General features: G+C 34.4%; 1 long non-coding RNA gene across 23 annotated transcripts; it reads right to left on the bottom strand.

Annotated features, from left to right (window-relative positions):
* Positions 1-221: 221 nt before the first annotated feature.
* Positions 222-8,154, bottom strand: LOC114287436 (uncharacterized). Of its 23 annotated transcripts, XR_014348438.1 has the most exons (9): positions 7,999-8,154; positions 6,068-6,184; positions 5,635-5,746; positions 3,949-4,128; positions 2,845-2,976; positions 894-972; positions 715-774; positions 512-631; positions 222-392 (listed from the first exon to the last, which is right to left on the bottom strand). It is a non-coding gene; the product is annotated as an uncharacterized LOC114287436 (long non-coding RNA). The 23 variants fall into 23 exon arrangements; XR_014348447.1 differs by lacking the exon at positions 2,845-2,976 and adding an exon at positions 1,200-1,382 and having other exon boundaries at positions 222-631; positions 5,566-5,746; XR_014348448.1 differs by lacking the exon at positions 2,845-2,976 and adding an exon at positions 1,200-1,382 and having other exon boundaries at positions 222-631; positions 735-774; positions 5,566-5,746.
* Positions 8,155-8,379: the final 225 nt, after the last annotated feature.

Genomic DNA, 8,379 nt, shown 5'->3' with positions numbered 1-8,379 from the left:
CACAAGATGCCTTATACATATCAATCAAGTTTCTAACAGAGTCATAATGCAAGCTCCAATGAGTAGCTCCAGCTCAATGCAAGGTATCAATTTGATTGGCCTCTTTACTAGATTAACGCTCACCACTAGCCAACGTATTTTCAACCTCACTCCTATGAAAAAATTTTAACTCACCAAGGCACTTTGGAGAAGAAGCAACAAGATTGACAATACAACTTAAGTGAGAAAAAAATTGCCAACCATTAGGCTCATCTTTTACTGTCGCAATAAATGCCAATTGCAAACGATGTGCAAAGCAATGTACATAATATGCATATGGGCAATCTTTGAGAAATGAAGCTTGAAGTCCATTCCATTTGCCACGTATATTGCTAGCACCATCATACCCTTGACTACGTATGTTTTGGATAATGAGATTAAATCGGAAAAAAAGATATTCAATATCTTTTTTTTTAAGAGTCAATGCATATTTATTTTCGACACCCACGATATCAAAGAACCGTTCCTATACCTGTGAACTTATAGAGTTTAACATAGAAGTCTCCTTTAGCATCAAGTCTTTTATCTCCAACATTGCATTAAATGTGGCATATAATTCACGAGTCTGCCGAAGTTGTTCCTGCATATTTGCCTAGTGAATACATTTAGTTAAGTTAGTTAAGCTTGGAGGCAATAAGAAATTCATAAAAGATAATCAAATGTCACAGAACTAACCAACCATAGTATTTCCATACTTGAATATGAACATAAAGTTCTAAAAAGCAGTGTTCATACCTGTTGAAAGAGATTTTAGTCAGAGATCAAATATATCCTAATGAAACAGGTATGTAAAATATCCTGTCATCGAATTGTGCCACGTCACATAATATGTTATGTGGGTGAGAGAGACATACTAAATTAGTTCTTCTTGCACGGCATGTCATCAAGCTGCCATTTGAGCAATACAATTTCCCTAAGCTTAACAGCAAGTTCCTACACCCAAAATTTCACTACTTTTTAGTTCATAAATAGAAAGGTGATAATTTTCCCATGTTTTGGGAAGAAGTTTTGTACTTCATACATTTGAATATCATTAACAAAAGAAACTATGAACACATTGCTTGAATATGTATTTAGATCAACTTGTTTATTGCATATCTTGGACCCCAAATTAAAATCACCATTTTTTAATGGTAAGCAATATATCATACTATAGGTACATGTATTTGGATTTCCAATGTGGCGAGACACGTCATTGATGGTGGGTTGGTAGAAGATGCCCCATTCACATCGTAAGGCATGACAAAAGCCTTGCCTTGGTGCATCACCCGGCTCCTTGCCTTGCATGGGTTTCATTGCCTAGCTTGGGTCTCATTGCCTTGCATCACTTGCCTTTTAGGCCTCTATAAGAAGACAAGGGATAATGACAAAGACATGTTGGAAATTGTTTGGAAAAATTTGGGTATATAAACAGATTTTTTCCTAACTTTGGTCTATTATTTAGGTGAGATTCGTGCGTCGTTTTTTGCGGGTCAAAGTGGTAACGCGTTCTATGCCGCGTTGTGATTCACGTGGTATATTTGGTAGCTCAAAACCATTATCGAGTGAATGGAAAATTAAAGCCAAAGTGTGCTCCATGAAAATGGAGTTTTGGTGGAAAATCCTTAAAGGTTGAAAAGTGGCTTGTCCCACATTGATTTGGTGGGAAGTTTTGAGTGGATATATAAGGCATGAGATTGGAACTTGGGATGTGCCCCAAGGAATACCCAAGTTTTGTAGAGAGAGAGATTATGGGCAAAATGGACTAAACCCATTGGACCCAAAAATCACCACGCGCATGCCGCCGTCCGGACAGGCTGGGCCGGGTTCGTGGTGTGAGGTTGGATTGGGCTTGTCCGGCCCAATACTAATCTTTTTTGGCAAAAAATATTTGAATTTTATTTTCTAAAATTATATTCTAATTTTTCCAATTTGATTTTCGGAATTTAAAATTCAAAATTGGGTCCAGTTTTCTCCCACCCGAACATAATTGAAATGGTGTGAGGTTGGGTTGGGCTTGTCCGGCCCAATACTAATCTTTTTTGGCCAAAAACATTAGAATTTTATTTTCTAAAATTACATTCTAATTTTTCCAATTTGATTTTCGAAATTTAAAATTCAAAATTGGGTCCAGTTTTCTCCCACCCAAACATAATTGAAACTAACTCGGACATATTCAAATCTGTGCTGTTCTGGTTTTATCGGTTCAAATTTGAACCCAATCAATACCAATTCAAACCCAACAGGTTCAGTACCTGTTCAATTCAAAATAAATGGATGCCACTACATCTATAAATAGACTAGCCCTTCATCTGATATTTTGATTCAGAAATTTCGTACTTCACCTCTGCAAATTTATTCTTCATTTTGCTGCATTTAATTTTGGTGAGAAATAGTGTAAACACTTAATGTGTTCGATGAACGAAAAATTTGTAGTGCTACTATTTTTCGTTGTTGATCATTTCATCCTGATAGATAGACGTCCACATTCTGAAAGTACCTTGGAGAGGATGAATCTGTCTTAAGGACACAATGTCGAACACTGAACTTGATCAAATTATTTTTATAAGAAATTAATCAAGTAAGTTAATTCTTTTTCTGTTTTATTTTTATTTAAATCAGATTTTAATTTTGTTTTTATAACAGAATAAAATCTGTTTTTATTTATTTATTTTTATTTCTAGTTTGATTTTTGTAATCAAACATTTCCTCTCATTTCCTTTATTTCTTTTATATTCTAGTTGTTGTTAAGTACACAACATAATTTAATTTATTTAAATACAGTAAAGATTGTCCAACACATGTGAGTATACTAAAGATACATACCCTCTACAGCTCTTGATATGATCCCTAAGGTCTGAGCACTTGTGTAGTTGGGTCACGGGAAATGAGCCACCTGTACCTAACCATGAGAAGGTTGAGCTGGCCCCTGACACTTATATAATAGGAGGCATCCACCTTCACATCAGATGATATATATGACAACCATATTCAGCATCTCTCTGTGCACTAACAAGCCATAACAGAGCAAGGCATAACCCACTAAATATCAAAGATGGATGAACCAAATTCTAGAGTCATAGTGCAGTAAAAGAAGGTTAACAGTCTCCTTTCCTTCATGAAATATAACACAAATCAATGAGAGTGTTCAAAAGGCTAAGAGGATCCATTGAAGATACATTATTACTTCGATAGATTTATACCCTGCGGTGATGTAGAACAAAAACTTCACACAGGATTCTAGGAGATTTTCCCACATTATGCATGTAATAGTTGATAAATCTCAACCTGTGCATTCTCTTTTCTATGTAAAAGACTCCTAGACCATATACTTCATTTTTGGCAAGTACATTAATTTTGAACTCTTAAAATATATATTACAATTAATATTATGACTCACAGGGTATACAAACATCAAGCAAAACTGGTAAGTTCTTTGAAATTCAAGTTCAAAAAGTAATGAATTCCTAAAAAATTCAGAAAATATGCAATAAAGTGGTATATAGTGGAAAAATGAAAAGTAGAACATGCATAGGTGTCAGGATATTGTTTGGTTGGCATTTCATGCACAACAAAACATTGTATGTAAATAACTAATAGAGCAATCATCCAGTCAGAAAGAGGGAATAAGGAAAGACCTCATCCACTATGGAACAATTTCCAACATATCAATACCCACAAAAAGTTGCACACATCTTGTTAGAACAACAACAATGGTATGATTGTGGGGGAATACAGAATGATGTAATTATCAACCAAGGCAATTTAAAGATGTTAACATGTAGAAGAAAAAAGAATACTAGAGGGCAATGCACTAATATGGAATTGCATCCAGCCATATAATGAGACATAGAAACCTAATGACAATAGCGAAGGACCTAATTGTGGTTCGTGTTTGATAAGTACTTGTAGATAGTGATGGAATCTTACCCTCTTTGCTGAATTCAGTCTCTCAAGACTATTGTACAAAGAATGATTGATACCATGAGAGAGGTTAGTGTCATTGTTGCCACAAGATATTATATTCTCCAGTTCATTAACCCCAGCTTGCAATTTAGAATATTTTGCATTGCAATTGGACTTTTGTTTAGATTCTTGCATCTCCAGAGCCTGAAGAGACCTTCAGCAATTGAGTTAGGAAACAGATGTAGTAAACAAAAAAGAAAACTCATCAATATTAAATAATGAAAGTCATTATATATGTTGTTATGAAAGAAGTGTTGGGAAGTATCAATGATGAGCAAGGTTCTGAAAAGCGGTTGCGGTCGTCGTAACGGTAGCGGTGACGCGGTTGCGGTTGCGAGGTGTAAAGGCCGTAGTAAAACGGTTGCGGTAACCGAAACCGTGAATTTTTTTATTTTTCGCACAATTTGAAAAAAACTTACCAATACGCATATTTTTTTCCCATGATCATATTTATTGGATTAAAAATAAATATTGATCAATTTTTGTAAATTTTTAAGTATGATCCAATATATTTTATATTTTTAAATCACTATAAACTGAGTTTTTTACATTTTATTTTAATAATTAACGACTTTATATTATACAAAAATTCAATCACTAACTATTATATATAAGATAAATAATGACAAAAGTATGAGAACAAATAAGAGCCTAAATATATATATATACATATTTTAACCAAGTCAAATAGATAAGGACCACACTTATTATTATTATTATTATTATTATTATTTTCAAACAAAATATAGATAGACAAACACAAACAAAATGGTTTAGTGATAGCAGCTGAATAGAATAGCATAGGTCATACAGTTTTAACAAATCAATAACATGTTCATCATCTTTCCTCTTCTCTCTCTCTATCTCTTGCTCCTCCATTTTCTCTCTTTATCTTCCCTCTTCTCTCTATCCCTCTTCTCCCATTTTCAGCTTTTTTTTGTGTGTGTTTTTTCGAAAGAAACAGTTTGGAATCGTTACGTAACGGTGCGTAATAGGCCGTTACGGCTGTTACGGCACCGTTACGACCACTACGACAGCCGTTACAGCCGACATACCTGTGAATCTCAATCACACTGCAAACGCGGCCGTAACGGGTGGCGGTAACCGCCAAAACCGTTACGTAACGGCGTTACGTAACGGTTGCGGTCGCTTTTTAAAACCTTGATGATGAGAAAGTGCTGATGTAAATAGAAACTTGTGAGAAAAAAAATTGGATGGACACTTAATTGCTATGTGGGTCTGCAATATGCTCAATTCATATATCAAGCTAATCTTTGCATCTAAAAGAGTCTTGTTTTCAGTATCTGAGGCTTTCTCTTCTGGATTTTTCACAATGCCCACTAATGCTTACATAACAATTCAATCTTCACACAATGAAAAAAAAATCCCAACAGACATATATTATCAGTCAAGTTGTGATGAATGACAACATTAGATGGTATTGTGACAAAATTGCAAGTGTACATTTCTTCTCTTTTGCTTTCAATACATCAACAATACTATAAAGATTCACCAAAAGAATGTCAAAAGTGGGATTAGTTGGAAGTTAGGCATAATATTAACAAAAAAATTGCCAATCACCTGAATTTTGATGCAAGCTTGAAGTTAATCATGAATGCATAGGAAGCTCTGAAAGTGGCATCCAGTTACATTCAGTGACTGTGAGAGTGATAACAATCTCTGCACCACATATAGTACCCTCCCGACTGATTCTCTCTTGCAAATGTTGCTTCTTATTCAAACAATTAGCCTTTCTTTGATTCTGGAGAACAGAACAAGCGTCATAAAAGTGACTATAAACCGAACAATTAGGGTATTTGGGATGGATCTAAATAAGTATACTCTTTGACCCAAATAAGATGATCGTGACTCAAATAGGATAATGTGCTAAAATAGCATGCCAAACACCCCCCTAAATCAATTTTACAAACAAAAAAGAGGCATTTAAGAAAAATGAACCATCTCCTGTCCTTCAATTTTCTTTTTCAACAGGATACTGCAGATTCATTTTCCAAATTTTGAAAATAACAATGAAAAATAAACCAGCCATACGCTTGTATTACAGTTCCAGAAGAGGTCTTACGAATTGTTCTAGGTTGGTGTTCAGTGTATCTATTGAACTCCCTACATTCTTCAACTCCTCCTGAAGCTGCACAAAAGCATGCTCCTCCTTTTCAATGGAATTTTCCGTGCAAGTAACCTAAGCATTCCACACATAAAAGCCAGAATTGCATTAGAAACTAAACAATGATAATACAACATTTGACTTTCCAGAGAAACTAATGTTGCCATTTTATTCACATGCTTCAATCTAATCCAGTATCAATTCAAAAATTTATTGATTGGTTATCAACTCAAACAACAATCTGAATCGAAATGCATGCAGAACCAAACTAAACCGGACTAAATGGATATGACTTCTGCTTTGATTAGTTTTAATGTTGGAAGTTTAATGCCGACTAGTACCACAGCATTCCTCAGACAAGAAAAAAAATTCTATTAAAAAAGCACTTAAATTAAGAATGGGAAAACATCTTCAAACACCACCTTTACAAAATACACTTCAAATGGGCACAATTATGACAATAAACAACCCAAACAACCTCAAGAGTCGGTAAGCAAACAGACTTAAAAATTGGCCAGTTTGTTAAAACAGGTCAAGTTGTGCCCATAAAAATGCCTAAAATGGCACGGCATGAAGAAAAGGAATTCAAATGGAACCTTGGCAATTAAATTACCCCAAAAATAAAAAATAAAACACCATCATAAGCATGAATGACTAAGAAAAATGGAAGCGAAGAATAGTGCATGCTACCATGTGTGCGAATATATATCTTGACATAATTTCTTATGTGAAAATTGATATAGTCGGTAATATGGAAGTAAGAGTTACATATATGGGATGCAAAAAATATTGAGCTCCTTCATACAGATGCAACATTATATACTAAGAATCACAAACATTTCTAAGTAGGTGTTGTGTCCGTGCTAGACGTTTGAGTCATCATTTCCATCAAATGCCAACCACATGTCCAAATGTGTCCTATAATATTTTTTTTTTATATATATATATATAATATTTTTAAATTGGTCAAATTTGATCCATTGTTGGTTGAGCATCATGGGTTCAAACAACGGAAACAGACTCTCTACCCACGAGGATACGACTGTGTACATCACACTAGCACCGTCATTAATCGTCTTAGAACTGGTCAAATTTTGGACACGTGGTGGGTGACACATATCTTTATCACTTAGACACATGAAAGACTAAATTTGAAGAAAACAACTTGAAATCCCATGAGGTGGTGTTTGGAACGTAAGATTTGGACTAAAATAGCCGACAAAAAAATGTTAAAATAATTAATAAAACAAAATATCACATCTTACACATTAATCAATAGTTTTTTCTCTGACAACCCATCTATTCAACTTTTAAAAAAAAAATCACCAATCATCCCAATTAACCAAAAAGCCAACTAAAATAACGAAAAATGTTTGAGGGCCACAAAATCAGTGGCTTGAATGGCTCGAAACTGCCAAAACGACGTCGTTTTGACAGTTTCGAGCCATTCGAGCCACCGAATTTCGGGCCACCAACCATTGCTGCTAAAATAACCATACATTCATCGAAATCCATCATCATGAATAACCCACATAATCATACCCGTTATCCAAACCAATCTTCATACCAACACCTTCGTCGATTTCCAATAATTGATTAATAGAATTGCACATGGTTCACATCAGTCAAGGTTAGTGTAAAACCTTCAACCGGACCAACCTCAGTCAGTTCACAGAAAATGCAATAAAAAAACGAATTTCTGCCATTTTGGGTCCAAAAAGATATCTAATTTGAAATACCCATCTCATGAAAAAGAATAAAATTCAAACTGAAGATCCTCAAATCAAAACAACAGACCAAAAGATAAAATTTCAATAAAGGAGATTGAAAAAAGTGTATCAGAGAAGCAATCTTTAGGTGTAAAATTTAGAGAGAGACTATAAAATTACCATCTTTAAGGAAGCCCTGGCGAGCAAAGAAAGCGGAATGATGGACCGAAGATCGAAACAAAGCCTCACTGATCGGGAGATAGAACCAATTTCTTGTTCGATTGTGACAAACGGGTTTTATTTTATTTTTTATTTATTTTTATTAGGATAAGGGAAATGATATGTATACCAAATATTTTATTAAATGTGTCTGTCCCACGAGATGTCTGATAAAATATTTAGGTCAAGTTTGGGAAGACTAAATAAGTGTACTTTTTGTCTTTTTAAATTAAAAAGTTGAGGTTGAAAATATGAATGTTTGGGTTAACTTTTTGACTTTTTATGGAAAAATGTGTAATAAAAAATTGTAAAAATTAGTTTGTAGGAAAAAATTAGAATTGG

The sequence above is a fragment of the Camellia sinensis genome, chromosome 13 (genome assembly GCF_055761805.1).
Source record: "Camellia sinensis isolate YWXY chromosome 13, ASM5576180v1, whole genome shotgun sequence".
In the NCBI taxonomy this organism is placed as follows: Eukaryota; Viridiplantae; Streptophyta; class Magnoliopsida; order Ericales; family Theaceae; genus Camellia; species Camellia sinensis.
The sequence above is the reverse complement of the archived record's forward strand: the minus strand, read 5'-3'. Positions and strand labels throughout refer to the sequence as shown.